Here is a 16,735-nt window from a genome sequence, read left to right on the forward strand (position 1 = left end):
TAGTGTATTATTATAAATTGTGAGCAAATATGGCATTTTCTTGCAAGAAACATTACGTAAAAAGTATACGTCGTACACATTTTTTATTACTGTATTTCGATACAAGAGCATCAAACTTATTATAATTATATGTATACAATATAATAAGGAGAATCAAAAGTTTTTGTTTTTGCAGACCAGTGTAATAGACGCCGAACGATCCGCGGCATAGCCGCGTTGTTTATATTTTCACCGGACTCGACAAAAGAAGGGTATCGCTGTTACCATGCCGAACGGCGAACCCAGAAGGTAGAGGAAGGGGCAAGGGGAGGTAACGCCACAGAGTCGAGGCCGTAAACACGGTATAACGTATACACGCGTCTTGCTCGAGCCCGCCCAACACCCCGCGGCCGCCGCTTTCATCCAGCCGACCGACTACGACGCTCGCTCAAACGAGCAGGCTCCGCCTCACAACAAAAGCGTGACTTAGTTCTTCCAAGGCAGCTGACCAGGTCAGTAGGCGCTGTGAGGAAGACACGAACGATTCGAACACGGTCTCGTGCAAGGAAAGATTCAGAATCTTCTGTGTTGACTCAACAAGTAAGCGCGTTAGAACACGCAGTAACGCAGACCGACGAATAATACCAGTGATTCACTATCGAGTGAAAATTCGGCATTTGACGGAAATACTAGCCGCGGCTCACGCCAGCGGGGAGAGAACCGCGACCGCGAAATACGAGAAGTCGAACGTCGGCAGGCGGTCAGCCTGATACAAGAACGCGCTGCCGAGAACCGCGCTGCATCTCAAACGACACAGCGTCGAGATTTGTATCGTTTTCCTCGCGCTGCGCGAAACGACGAACCACCGCGTCAACAACCAAGGCCGTCATTCAACGCACGTGCGTCCGCGCCGCCACAACCGACCCCGAACAGTCAAAACTCGGCGTATCGCCCGATTCGTAACTTCGCAAAACTCTCGCGCGACTGAAATCTAACGTTTCCATCCGAAGACCTCGCGCCGGAAGATTTTCTACGCGACCTCGAGCGTAGAGCGATCGCCGAAAATCTCACAGAAGAGCTTTTATAAGCGATTCTAGCTTTACTGTATGGTACTAAAGGTACTAAAACGTTTCTAAATGAATAATACTCTATCTACGTTACGAACCTTACCGTAAAAGTTATTTTTCTGTCGAGCAAAACTTGTATTCCAATTGCTTGACCATTCGAAAAAAAAATGTGCGAGTAAGCGAAGAAATGCATAGGACTGAAAATACACCTCTCAACAAGGCCTACATCTTTGGTGGATACATGTCGAGGTACATGTTTCGTCAGAAAACTCATATTTACCGAGATATTCAGCGAAAAGAACTTTTTTGTTCTGAAAAAATGCTTCAGAGGTCATAACGACAGATTTAAAAATTTTTTTTTTTTTTTTGGTGAGCTTTTGTGTAACATTTCTCACAAATACGAGCATCGAATTTGAAGTGGGTCGATTCCTTCGAGACATAGTTTAAATATTCGAGTTATTTTTTAGCAGGCTTCTGCGTTGCATTCGGCATGGAAAGAAGTAATTGAAAAAAGATCACTGTCCCGATCGGATTATTCCATCACATACATAAATTGATGGGTGACCCTTCCCTTAAGAAAGGCTACTTGTTGGAATTGTTTAGAGCGAGGACACCAATCCGATAATGGAACTTCGCTACAAGTGCGAGCAAGACCCCAGATAGTTCAAAGTTTAACAATACGAATTACAGATTTCGCTTAGCAACACCAATTCTTCTACATCGCGTTGCTGTCCGTCGGGATTGTACGCGAAAGAGCAGATAGAAAAAGAATTGGGGGACGTGTCACTCTATTGACATTTCTCTCAATTTATCGAGAATTTTACATCGTTTGCCCCACAAATTACACCGTTTTAAAATTCATTTATCCACACCTTCGACTTTAGATTCGATCCGGTTCGAATGACCATTTTGTGTTGACGACATTTTTCTGATCACCTTAATTAACTGAGGACTAGTTCATGGATTGAATTCTTAGGGACGGAAGGGAATTAAATCATGTAAACGAACCAGGATTGGGTAAATTTTTAGATGAATAAAAAGTGACAACTTGTATTTATTAATGAACGAATAATTCGCACCGCTCTGTAACACCTTGCACGATGTTTAAGCTGCGAAGAGACATAGTCAACAAGATAACTGCGGCGACTATGTCTCCACATAGGCCTATGCCATACACTCGGGTTGTAAATATATTTCTGTTCTTTCTATTGTTGTAGCTATTTTCCGTATTTTTCGAGTTTTCTATCCGCGAACCTTTTTTGGGTTTTTCCCTATCCTGCGGTACCTGGAAGGTTAGCCTTCGCCCAGCATCACAGGGCCATGTCAAATGTGGCGACCAGCTATATAGCGAGCCAGGTTTTTCCAGGTTCCGTTTTCTCGACTTCTTCATCATTCTTTTCAAAAACCTTTTCTATCCTTTTCTAATATTGCTTTCCGGCACGTATGTACCTAACTACCTATTTACGTACGATGCCACAGTATCTAACGAACTTTCGTGCGGAGAGGTCGATCAGTCCACGCGACCTGAGTATTCGACCTCTCACCTATTAGCTCTCAAATTTCTGTACATACTCTTGTAAATAAATCGCCTACGAGTTCCTATAAGCTGTGTCGTTATTCGCATTCACTCGGACAATCACCGCATAACTGTACGGTGACTCTTACGCAGAAGTTTCTCACATCCTGATCCTCAATCGGGCTATTAGACGAGCGACAATCGACATACGGTGGTCGAACTCGACGAGCACAACCGCGTTTGAAAAGTAAACTCAATCGTATTCAAATACGATTGAATTTACGCGCCTACTTATGAATCCTAATCACTTTCCGGTGGGTGAAAATTTTAAAACTTGAATTAGCGAATAAATAGGATAAAATCTAAGTCAAAGGAAGTAAAATAAATAAGAAAATAAATAACAGAGAAAAATAAAAATTCGAACGTGGAGACAAAACAAAAAATAAAAATTTAAAAATCAGCTAAAGAGATAAAGAGCTACTGATTTTTGGTAGGTGACGGAATCTTCTGTTTATAAGTGTTGCCTGCGGTACTGCAATGCCGGGCCGACCCGCGGTAGAGCCGGAGCAAGCCCCAGACACTCCGCCGACTTCAAAAAATCAGTTTAATATTCTGGGTCCCTGATGGGGAGCGTATCTGATTTTAAGCTGACGAGAACAGATGAAAGGTCGTTTATTAAGCAAACAATGTTCCCCCGGGCTTACAGTTGCTCTCCCGGGGGTGGTAGATATACATGATTCGCCCCTGGTGGTGGCTTGAATAAATAAAATACATAACATATGTATAAATAAAAATTTCGCATCTTTGGCTAAAAGTCGACTAAAATAAATATTGAGATGCATGTACTCTAGAGACTAGAATGAAAAGAAGACAGAAAGTAAAAAGATAAAAAGATAGAGTCTTTGGCTAAAATAAAATACAAACTTACTAAAGTACATGTAGCTCGTAAACAATAACGGTAAATGTAAAAAGGTAGAAATGTTGGTTTTGAGATCGGGCGGAATAATAAACGGTTGGATGTCGGTAGATATTTGTGTCTAATCTTTATTCAACACTACATTGCGTGTGAGGTGCACAACAAGTAAAGGGAGGATATATATATATATATATATATATATATATATGTCGGCGTAAAGCCTCGGAAAGGCGGAGAGGATGTAGAACGTGCATTTGGGCGTTGACTATTCATATTTAGCGTGACGATCCCGACACGTCTGGTATGCTCTCTAGCTAACCCGCAACTGTCGATTTCGTCCAAGCGTTGTTATAAACAAACCATTTGTCTGTTGCTAAGATTCCGTCATTCAGCTATACTCTTAGCTTGCTAATTACGCTTGACGCTCATTTAGTTTAGTTTCATATTCAAAAGAAATATCCTTTTATTCACTTCATACATTATAAAATAGAATTATTTAACGAGATTTGTGATACTCCGACACGGCCATTCTGACCTATCACACGTCCTCGTGTGATTCATCTACAAAAGAAAAACAAAAACAAAATATCAATAATTATTCGCCTCGGCCACCCTGGCCTTCGATTCAAATTCAAACAGGAAAACTGTGTATTCTGAAGTTAATAACATAGTTCAGGCCATTCAAGTGAGAAACATTTCTACACTCAATTTCTCATGAAAAACTCAGATCACTTTAATCCATTGATGAGACCTCCCGCACTTAACCAGTAGCAGGGTACACAATATCTCAAATCACTTAAATCCAGTGATGAGACCTCCTGCTCTTAACCAGAAACAGGGTACACAATACCTCTGTCACTTCCTTCCAGTGACAGATACTCATACATTATGCCTTAACCACGGCGCACTCTTACAAAATCAGATTCATACCGCGTACTCTAGAGTTGCATAAATATTACAGATTCAACCCCTTGTTCATGCTTCAAATCAGAAAGGCCTGAACTATATACCTTCATTTGCAAGATTCTAAGACTGTATACACACTTGAAATTTCACCAAATTCGCCTAGCAGGTAGTGTTAATCTTGAATGTCAACTTGAATGCTGGTATCGGGCATCTTTCTTAATCGGTCATGAGAGTATTTGTATCTTCTATTCGAATCAAGGGCTGTGAGAACGTATCTGTCTCCGTCAAGCACGTCGACTACTTTGAACGGTCCTTTAAACTTAGGGTCTAGCTTCGTTTGATTGCGTTCTTCATTTTGAAGCAATACAAAATCTCCAATCACGGATTTGTCAACCTTTGCTTTTGTCCGATCGAATCTAGTTTTATCATACTCAGCGTTTTTGTCCATATTTGCTACAGCCAAACTTCGGACCTCGTCTAAGTCAACTCGCGGTTCAATATCATCCGCAAGCATCAATTTTAATGGCCTAGCTACCTTTCCCATTAAAAGTTCAAGTGGACTGGATTTAGTTACTCGATTGACAGTACAGTTCAGAGCTAATTGAACATCAGATAAAGCATCCTGCCAAGATCGTTCCTTACTAGTTTCCGCAGCTGTCAGCATATTCTTGAGTGTACTCATTACCCGTTCAACTTGTCCATTTGCACGAGAACTCCCAGTTGCTATCAGATGAAGGTTAATTTTGTGAGATTCACAAAATTCCCGAAAATCTGTACTCGCAAAACAACGTCCTTGATCGGCAATCACCCTAACTGGAGCTCCAAACAAAGATACACAATATGACAAGGCTTTGATACTGCTTACTGTGTCAATGCGAAGTGCGTGACGTAAAATTACAAATTTTGTGAATGCATCAATCATTACAAAAACATACTCTTTCTTGTCGTTTTTACCACTGAGCTTGCCAGTTGCGTCGATATGTATTGTATGCCATGGTATGGCAATCTTTGGTATCGGGTGTAATTCTGCTTGAATTTTTCCTGAATGAGATTTAGTGACTTGAAAGTAACACAATTATCCACAAATTTTCTGGTAAATTTGGACATTTTTTCAAACCAATAGAGATCATACAACTTTTCCAATGTTTTCTCCCATCCAAGATGCATCAAGGATTCGTGTGCGGTATTGATGACTGACCATCTAAGAGCTCGAGGTAAAATGGGCAACCACCGTGATCTTCCATTACGTTGAATCCTTCTATACAAAATGCCCGATCGGATCTCCAAGGTTTTACACATTTCCTCGTCCAGTCGGTTCTCATTTAAATCAGTTATTAGCTTAGAAATTTCAGAGTCCCGCTGCTGCTCAGCAGACAACCAATTTCCAGAAAGATCTATGGTATAAACTTCCTTTTGCTCGACTTTATTGAAGGTCTTTGGATGAGCTTCAGGCAAAGGATTTCTAGAGAAGAAATCAGCATGACTCATGCGCTTTCCATCTCTATGAACAATGTCAAAATCGAACGCCTGCAAAAAGGCCCACCACCTATGAACTCGTGGTGTGAGATCCAATTTCTTTCGTGATGCTTGTAACGAACTGCAGTCTGTTATCACGGTAAATTTACAGCCATGTAGGTAATGTCTGAAATGTTTCACCGAATTAACAACTGCGAGCGTCTCCAACTCATAAGAGTGATATTTTGATTCTGCAGTCGTGGTGCGTTTGCTAAAATAAGCCACCGCTCGTAGCTTGCCTTCCTTCTTCTGCATAAGGATTGCCCCATACCCTATCGAACTTGCGTCCGTGTGTAACTCAGTTGGATTCTCAGGGTTGTATATTGTTAGTACTGGTTCGTTTGTCAAAAAGGTAATGATTTTCTGTCGTATAGCCTCGTGCTCAGGTTTCCAATTGAGATTTTTCTTTGTAGAACTTGTTAGAGCAAAAAGTGGCGCCAAAATTTGGGAGAACTTAGGCAGAAATTGACGAAAATAAGACGCCAATCCTATGAATTGACGTAACTGGGATACGGTTTGTGGAGGAGGTAGAGCTACCAGTGCCTCGATCTTCCGAGGATTTGGCCTAACTTCACCTCGACTTACTTCATAGCCAAGATATTCCACCTTCTGTTTCATGAAAGAACACTTTTTGATGTTCAAAGAGAAACCTGCCTTTGTGAGTGTGTTTAAAACGTTCTCCACTCGGTTTAAAGATTCTTCTACATCTTGTGTTCCAACAACAAGAATATCATCCATGTAGACTACCACATACGTATTAGCAAGTTCACCCAGAGCTGTTATCACTGCACGTTGGAAAGCCGCAGGAGCGTTACGAAGACCGAAAGGTAAAGCGAGATACTCAAAATGTCCTACTGTGGTTATAAATGCTGTCTTTTCTATAGAATCAGGATGTATCGGCAGCTGATGATATCCACTGGCCATGTCCAGGACCGTAAAATAATAACATCTTTGGAGTCTGTTAATTTGATCAGAAATTAAGGGCAACGGAAATCTTTCGGGAACGGTGTTGTCATTCAACTCCCTGTAATCGATGCACATTCTGTCTGAACCATCCTTTTTCTTGACAAGAAGAATAGGACTTGCGAAAGGAGAAGAGCTGGGACGAATCACTTTAGCATTTAAAAGTTCGTTTATTTTGTCACGAACAATTTTTCGTTCTACTTCACTCAACCGGTACGGGCGACGATAAACTCTTTTATTTGGATCTTTGAGGCGGATTTTTACGGGTTCAACATCCGCACGACCTTTTGGAGTACCATTCACAAATTGATTTTTGAATTTGTTCAAAATGGATACTAATTTTGATTTAAATTCCAAAGGAATATCGGTGTCCACACTGTCAAGGTCGAACTCATGAACCGTTACATTACACATATTAACAACACGAGTTTTGGTTAACTTCAATATGTCAACTGTCATTTGTACAGACAAACCCTGACTTAAAATTTCCGCTCCTATCATAACGTCGTGACGTAAATATCGATCAAGCAGAACATGAAAAAGTATTTCAATAGTAATATCGTCAATGTTTACAGTCGACAAGATTTGCAAAGTGCTATTAACGCTTGATTGCCCAATACCAGTCATAGTAACGACATTATTAAATCTCTTTCCACGAATTTTGCAAGAAATTGACTCCTTGATAAGAGAACATTGAGATCCTGAATCATAGTAAAATGAAAATCGCTCACCGGCTTGTTGTAAAACTCCAGCAGGTGTGTTAATTTCACACATGTCCACACGACGCTCTATAATTTTTGCTATTACCGTTTTTCAGTTCTTCCTTCACAGCTTTCTCGTGACAGCGCGAAGCATAATGACCCATCTTCTGACATTTGAAACACTTTATGGAATCTGAAGATCGAACTGGAGAATTTTTCTTCCACAATTCCTTTTGAATACCAATTTGTCTCTCCTTTTCATGATTTTCCTTCCTTGTCCGACACGTTGATGCTCTGTGGCCCATTTTTCCGCATAGAAAACATTTGATTGCAGGAGATGAAGGCGTAAACTTGTATCGTTTGAACTCGGTTCCCTCATTTCGTTCATTCAGACTATCTGAAGATCTTCGTTTCAAGAATGACATAGCTTTCAACTCGTTATGGAGTTGATTTCTTGTGACAATTTCAGTAGTAAAAGCAAGACGTTGAACACGTGATTCAAAACGTGCAATATGCGCCATTGTTGTTGATAATGCTATCTCTTCAGTGGTCAAGTTTTTCCACTGATTCATCAATGTATTCATCAACGATGCAGCATATGACGCTATACACTCACCTTCTTTAGGTTTACTGCTGAATAAATTTATCAAGAATGCAGCAGAAGTTTCCGGACAATCATACCTTGATACGAACAAATCTTTAAATTCATTCCACGTTATCCCGGCATATGATACTTGCGACAGCCATGCCGAAGCCTGTCCCCTCATGGCACGACTTAGCACAATCATTAAGGATGCACCTTGCAATGGTTGATCAGCCATACAAATATCCGCGGTTGTAATCCATGATCTCGCGTTCACTTCCAGTTTATCAGGATCAAACTCCGGTAGACACACATTATTATTATTGTTCACTGAAGGAGTTTTCATCGCTTGTAATAACGCGAGAAAATTACGATTCTGTTGTTCAAGAAGTAATCGCCACTTTTCTTCGTTATCCTCACTTGCTTCTTGTGGGTTAACAGATCCAGATCCCACTTCTGATGTCGGCGTAAAGCCTCGGAAAGGCGGAGAGGATGTAGAACGTGCATTTGGGCGTTGACTATTCATATTTAGCGTGACGATCCCGACACGTCTGGTATGCTCTCTAGCTAACCCGCAACTGTCGATTTCGTCCAAGCGTTGTTATAAACAAACCATTTGTCTGTTGCTAAGATTCCGTCATTCAGCTATACTCTTAGCTTGCTAATTACGCTTGACGCTCATTTAGTTTAGTTTCATATTCAAAAGAAATATCCTTTTATTCACTTCATACATTATAAAATGGAATTATTTAACGAGATTTGTGATACTCCGACATATATATATATATATATATATATATATATATGTATATATATATATATGTATATATATATGTATATATATATATCAGATACAGAGAACGGAAGTGGAAGAACATGAACTATACAGTCTTAGATTATGTAGTTCGACTAGCCTTTGATTATATAATGAATGTAGATCTGTCTGTCTATCATACATTCCAACAAGAAATAGAGTAAAATAAATAAAAGATCAAGTCTTCAGCTGAAATACAATAAAAAGAACTAAACGTTTAGGGACTGGCCCCTCCCGGCCACCGACCTCCAATTTAGGTAAAATAAAATAAACAGATATAAATATAGATATTGCATACGCTTAACCTAAAGGGACGCGACTTCAACTAGGCTCGCGAGCGGCGGACTTTTGCCTGTTGAAATACTATTGTCCTTGCACGCTGTCGCCAATGAAACGTTCAGTTTATTCGCGGGCTTTGTTTCGCCAAAACTTCACACGCGATGTGTGATATTTAGCGCATACTCGAATGATATATTTATTTTGAGAATTTCCTGTCTCTTGGATAGAGCTGCAGGATTCGGTCTCTGGACTCGCAAGGAAGGTGGAGAATGATAACTTGTTGATTGTGTCATTAACTCCTGGAAAAGCCTGAATAGTTTGACCACTTCAACTTGGTTTTTCGAGATGGCCTCAGAATCTGTTTCCTCACCCTCATGTGCAAAGGCACGAGTGGAATAAACCCATCATCATAGGCCGTGTAAACGGTTGAGGGTCAAACTTGATCCGTGAGTGTGAAGCACGCACAGATAGATCGCTCTGAGAGGTTGACTCGTGATGCGAAATATTTATTTCCGGAAAGGAAATATTGCAATGATACGTCAATGTTTTGTTCCCGTGAGGCGGGATAAGAGACAGGATGAAAGGTCTTGAACTTACTCTTCTGGTAATCTCTAAGAGATTTTTGATAATTTAGGAAGGGATAGTTCTTCCTTATTTACTCTGATAATAACGAAGTTTGCCTGCGGCAAGACTGACTATTAATTGCGTGATAGCATGTTGGTCAGAGGGACGGTATTTGATTATTCTGGATCATTGACTAGTCGGTTTTGTGATTGATAATGATTCGTTTAGTGGGAACTAAGACAGAATATTATTTGTGTGCTAGCATAGTAATCGGAAGGACTTAAATGATAGTTCGGTTTACGTATTGATTGATTGATTGAATAAATTTATTAAGGCTATGGGGTACAACCCCATACAGCCCAGTAAGATAGTACATTAGCAATATTATTTGTAATTTACATAATATAAGATTTATACATGTAGTGAAAAAAAATATTTTCAAATTTAACAAGAGATCTTACATGCTAAGTTTAACAATTTTATAATTTTATAATTTTAAGTATAATCCTAACTATAACATCTTTGTTTATTTTTAGATATCAGCAGATTTCTTAATTTCGGTAAGCATAGTAACATAGTAATAGAAACAGTCTCTAGAGTATACATATCACAAAGTATTTTATATTTGGTTACAATTTCATTTAATAACTAAAACTAAGTGACACAACTTATGCCAAAAAGGTACTGTTACATATCTAAAAGATGAGTTAAGACACTGTCGTGTGGTAGCGGGTTCAGTATCAAGTTTGGGTCTTGCTCCACCCTAAAACGCCACCGATCAACTTCAGTCTTAACGAGTTTTGTAAGCACTTCTGATTTAAAGCCACTAAGACGTTGAAGGTCAAACATGATGTTGCGATCTACCAAGGAGTTTATAAAACGCGATGCAACATAGTGAAACGAGTTATCAAGCTTCTTAGATCGTGCCACACTTATCAATAATGGCGCGGGAGGATAACGTGGTGTAACACGTCTCTGCTCAGCGTCAGCCCTTAGTTTGAAAAGATCAAATAGATACGTAGGTTTTCTTGAAGAAATCACAGTGTAGGCTAGAGTAGTAATAATGCATAATCGTCTATTCTCAACAGTAAGCCAACCAAGGGACAAACGATATGGCGTTATTGGAGTTTGCCAAGGGATATAACCTTGAACAAATCGAATACAGGTATTCATAAGACGATGAAGCTTTAAGTTTTGTGCTTGTGTTAAATCATTGTATACCGCTGCTGCATAGTCAAAGTGAGGAAAAATAAGAGATTCTACAAGGCGTTTTCTAAGAGATCGTGTAAGTGCATGCCTATGAAATCGCAGGGAATAAAGCGCCCCATGAACACGACTAGAAATCTGACTAATATGCTTGTCCCAGTTTAAGGTTGAGGAGAGTTGAACTCCGAGATCAGTTACATGACTGGAGTAGTCTAAAGCGACACCATTAATTACAACTCTTGGAAGTGCGGAAAAATCAATACCGGAGATGTAAGCTTGACTACCTAAAATAATTAGCTTAGTTTTATCAGGATTCAGTCTAATCAAGTTCCGTTGTGCCCACTCAAAAACACGAAACGCATCCTCAGAAAGCCTGAGTATATGTTCATGTAATTTACTGGGCGGGCAGTGTAGATAGATACGAGTATCATCTGCGTATATTCCATGTCTGGAATAATTCAGAACTTGTGGAAGATCGTTGATAAAGATCGCAAATAACAAAGGCCCAAGTACATACGTACGTATGGGTAGACTCGATATTATTTATGTGATAGCCTGGTCGTCAGAAGGACTTTGATAGTAATTCAGTTTGCTTATGGCAAGACTGAATATTACTAGCGTGCTAGTTAAAGGCAAGGGGATTCTACGCAAACGTACCTTCACCTGTATTAAGACATTCAGTCGCAATGACCGTGACTCTCTACGGGTTCAGGTGTCCTACCTATGGGTCAGGGGATTGTGAGACGATCACCGCATCTGAGCTATGAGGTCAGACGCAATGCTGTTCTTCACTCAGACACGGCTCCCTAGTACCTAAGGAGTTTTTTTATTCAAAACAAATAAAAATTATTAGTACGCTGAATGCCCTCCTTTGATGGGAAGTGGCGTTGAGGATCCCTTGGACGGGTACTCCACGTCTCTTGATCGTGGGTCCTTGGTGTCCGGCTCCTCGTGGATGTGGGAAGTATGGGTCTTCTCGTAGAAGTCTTCGAAGATCTATCCAGGCGGTTGCTCAATAGGTGATAGATAGCTAGATCCGCATTTGCGCTCGTCTTATATACGCTTATTGTCTAGTTACGCCGTTTTCGGGGATAGAGATTGGTCGCGTCCCCTAAAGAAGGGGTACGGTAAATCGTGCGATTTGATTGGGTTCCCGGTATGTGGCGGGGTTATCGAGTGGACAGTGAGATTTGGGCTTGGGTTTACCAAGCATAATATTAGGGGGCACGTGCCGAACCCCAGGTGTCGGTACGCCAGCCAGGCGTCCCGTCACAATACTAAAAATTTAATTCAATTTGATATTTTATATCCGTTGTAATATACTGTTGCCTTGGCTGTTCACGCAGCTAATGTTTACATCTGGGGCTCAAGCGGCTATATACTCGGCCCGCTCATGTACAATTCAAAAACTCTTTTTTTTTCTTACAATTCTCTTTCGTACTTTTACTATGGGCCCGTAGTTGTCACGGAAGAAATAATAAATATTAGATGTTCGCAATCAAAATATTCTTCAAAGACGAAGAGATTATTTTAAAGCTCGCAAACAGAATTATCATTATTATATACTCAGACAAGAATTACAGAAAGAAAATAAGTATCGGTAATTATTTAAGATTTCGATGATATTCCGAATATTATTGCGACAGAGTTATTGAGCAGAAATTCGTAGAATAGAATATTTGATGAGAATGAATATTTCAATATACGGCATCGAAAAGGACAATTTTATTTATACTAGTCATATATTGTAGCCTTGGCTGTCCACGCAGCTAATGTTTACGTCTGGGGCTCAAGCGGCTATCTACTCGGCCCGTTCAGGTACAATACAAAAACTTTTTTTTTTTTCTCTTCGTGACAGAGAACTAAACTTACAACGTTATTTATTCGAAAATTCTGAAAGAATCTACACTCGACTTTCCAGAACTTGACAAAATATTTCCACCGTTCACAGACAGATACGTTTGAACTATTCATTTCTCGATCTGTTATACAATAACCAACTACATCAAAATAAACAATTTCGCACAAAATCCATGATCGGCGGTATTATAAATTTCCACAATTTATAATACAATTACAGTACTCTTTACGCGAACCTTGTGCGATTTTACATATTAACATGACACAATTTTGAGGGTAATTTTGGCGAAAGTTTCGTACGAATTTATCACAAAAAATTCTCCTTTACAATTTAACCAACTTTGCCCTATGTTAGGCGCCAAATGAGACCAGTGTAATTTTTAACTTCATAACACCACACCTGCCGCGACCGTGGTCCATCGGTTGGCAGGGATCTTTTAAACAATCCACAAAAAGTTTGCTAATTTATTCGGTGCCAGCTAGTGTAACTACTAACAGAACTTGTCGGCTAGCGAGAGCAAGAGAAGTGAGTCCAGTTGGTGGGACCAAACTTTAGCAGATTCAAATAAAAACCAAGGATCACATTTTGCATAATAAAAGAGTAACAAACGACTTACGTTTGTGCGGACAATTAACGAATAATTCCTTTTATTTCGTCCTTCAAATGATATTGTTGCAGGCGTCTTTCCTTCTCGTTTGATAATTTTACAAAATGCAGGCCTTAGGGTAGCTGGATCAGCTCTGACAAATACTCTCGTTCGATATGCTCCCACACACACGCTAGATATGACCAACTATAATTTCACGTGATTAATTCACGGATTACAACGAATCGAGTTTTACAGATCGAGATCATTCTACACACGTCAAGTGTCAGGCGTAGACTCGCTCTCGGACCCTTCGTCAAACTTACCACCTCGAAATTACGAGAGTGGGGCAGGGACTCGAGTGGGGCGATTTCTAACGCCATATTAGACGAAGGACTTTTGCCAAAATGTGACGTACTTATTTCAACTATCGTAACGCGCGACACATGAATATCGTTGATGGTTTTACTTGAGCGAACGAGTCGAGGACGATGTTTTCCTGTCTCATTATAGCTACTTGCTGCGTCGCCTGCGGGCTCGAACACGGACGCCGCCAGCAGACGACAGTCGGGGTCGGCCTTCCGGAGGTCACGGTAGGTGAGCCCGTCGGGACCCGGCGCAGAGTTGTTCATACGCCGGAGCCGACGGTCCACCTCTCGCTCCGTGAAAGGCCTAACCAGACCGTCGTTGCTGTTTTCGTCCGGAGGTGTGAGAGGTTCGGCCAGAGGGCGGCCCCCCAGGCTCTCCGCCGGAGCGTACATGTCCTCAAAGTGTTGACGGATCCGCTCCTTTGACACTTCACAGTGCTGGAGCGGGCCCGTCAACACTTCTTGGACAGCGCGCCGACGGTTCGCCCGAAAGAGCCGCTGGATCCTCGTGGCCTCTCTCACTCGGTCCCCCCCCGCTGAAAGTGCCCCACGGCGTTCCCCACCGGGGCTCCCGCGATTCCCCGCCCGTTCGGACCCCCCGCGCGTGGCTTCCCCAGCCCTCCCCCCGCGGCGGCCCCCAGCACGACCGGCCGCCCTCTCCTCCCCCGCAGCCCCCGTTCTCGCTGCGGTGATTTGGAGGAACGTGACGACTCGCGTCGCCAGCTCCTTCAGATCGTCCCAACTGACAGCCGCCTCCGCCAAGCCGATCAGTTGTTCCCGCTCACGCACCACGCTTTCCTCGTCGACACGGTTACCAGCGTGGTGGATCATTGCGGACCGATCGGCCGGCCTCAGCGGCTGCCCCACCGGAGCCGGTGGCTGACGGGGTTGGTTGGGCCGTCGTTGGCTCCTCGCAGGCGGACACCCGCGCCCAGAGGTCGCGGGCCTCCCGTCACCTGTGGCTCCTCCTGCCCGTTGTGCTCCGGTCCTCCGGATAGCACCTCCTCTACTTCTAGTTTGGCTCCGGGGCTCCATATCCGTGGAGCACGTGTCCGGCGTCCTCGATCTGAAAACGGAATCATTATAGTTGTTGTTGATGTTGTTGTTATTATTATTGTTATTATTACTATTGTTATTATTTTCATTTCCGCGTGCATGCGTGCCTGGCCTTGCATTAACCCTCGGGGCGCAAACACGGGAGCCTCGCCTTGTTCTGGCTGGCGGTCGCGTGTTGTTGTTATAATTATTATTGCTGTTATTTGAACTGATACTACTCGCTGCGTCGCCTGGGGGCTCGAACACGGACGACGACCCCGATGATAATGTTGTGGACGGGGCTGGTGAGGATGGCGGGCTTTCCTCGGTGGACGCCGGGGCGGACCCGCGGGGATGTCGTCGGCGGGTCCGCTGGGGGACGACGCTCCACGGTTCCCTCGCCGGTGAGACCGCCCTCGACTCCGCTTCCGCGATGGAGGGGAGGGTCATTGCCGCACGTGGCAGTGCGGCAGGTGGTCTCGAGATGGTCGTGGTGACCCTCCCCCCTGCGAGGGGCCTTAGGGTGGTGATCGGCCCCCCGCACATCGTCGTCGTCGTCGTCGCCGTCGTCGTCGCCGTCGTCAGTGTGGCAGCCACCGCCGACGTGATCGGCTGTCCGCTTACCGACCCCGCTCTCCGGCTCCGGGTGTTGTGGGCCGGCGGGGCCGGTATCTCCCACGGTGGAGGGCTGCCTCCGGTGGGACCGCCAGGGGGAAGCGATGTGGCCCTGGCGGTCGATCGCAGCCCTCTGCGTGCAGCCGGCACGCCGGACGATGGCTGCGTCGTCTCGGTGGTGGCGCCCGCGGTGACGGCGGCGTATGTTGTGGCCGCCGTCCTCATCCTCCCCGGGAGCGTAGATGGTCGTGGGGGGCCTCCTCCGATGGTGGTGGGCCCCGCCGCATTTGGTGATGGAGTTGCGGCGGGGCGTAGATGTAGTGCCCCCCTCAGTCCCGGGGATGTCCGCAGTGGTCTGGACGCGGTGCCTCTCCTGATGGTGGTGGAAGGTGGGGTCGGCTCGACTGGCACGCTGGCGGCTCTCCTCCTCCTCGTCAGGGGGCCCTCGTAGATGGAAGGTCGGGCCCCCGGAGAGCCGCGTTGACCCCCGCTGGTCCTCCGCACCCCGTCGTTGGAGAGACGGGGTGCCTCTGGGGTCCTCCTCATTGCCGGCAGCCGACTGGTGCTGCACCGCGCTCCAGACCCGGTCGTCGTAGCGTGCGCCACAGGTGTTGTGTGGGCGGTCTCGTTACTCCTCCGTGGTTGGCTGGTGGTCTGCCTCGTCGTCCTCGACGTCCCGCTGGTGGTGGCAGGGCGCATGGTGGTGGTTGCCCTGCTCGAGCCCGCCGTCGCCGTCGTCGTCGTCGCTGTCCTCGTCGCCCGTGTCCGACCCACAGGCGCCGCAGCGCTGAAAAAGCTCATAATCGGCCGCTCACGGCCCTCGTCTGCAGTACGCGGCTGCTGCGCCGCGGGTGCTTCAGGCGCACCCCGACTATCTGTAGCTGGCGCGGGATGGGCCCGCTCGTGGTGCAGCTTCACCGCCTTGAGGGGATACCCCCCCTCGCCGATGAAGCCACACACACCGCAGCGGAACTTCATCCCGCGCTCTGGGTGGTATTTTCTTAGGTGTTTTTTAAGGTCAGCGTGCGCCCTAAACGCCCCCACCGCCCATGTCCCCCTACCCCTGCCACCTCGAAAACAATCTTGGCAGCGGAACTCATCCGGGAACGGGAAGTCCACAAAAACTTCCATCACGCCGCTAAGTGAAGCCGCCGATTCAGCGGTGCCTTCAGAAGAGAAGAAAGAAAAGGGGAGATAGAAAAGGATTGGGGTAAAAGACAGGTTATTAAAGGAGTTGAAAAGAGATAGCGACAGTCGGTAT

General features: G+C 44.2%; 1 pseudogene; it reads right to left on the bottom strand.

The window, feature by feature from the left end:
- Window positions 1-3,070: 3,070 nt before the first annotated feature.
- LOC124213481 (U2 spliceosomal RNA) lies at window positions 3,071-3,250 on the bottom strand (annotated as a pseudogene).
- Window positions 3,251-16,735: the final 13,485 nt, after the last annotated feature.

This window comes from Neodiprion pinetum, chromosome 2 (assembly GCF_021155775.2).
Source record: "Neodiprion pinetum isolate iyNeoPine1 chromosome 2, iyNeoPine1.2, whole genome shotgun sequence".
NCBI classification, from domain to species: Eukaryota; Metazoa; Arthropoda; class Insecta; order Hymenoptera; family Diprionidae; genus Neodiprion; species Neodiprion pinetum.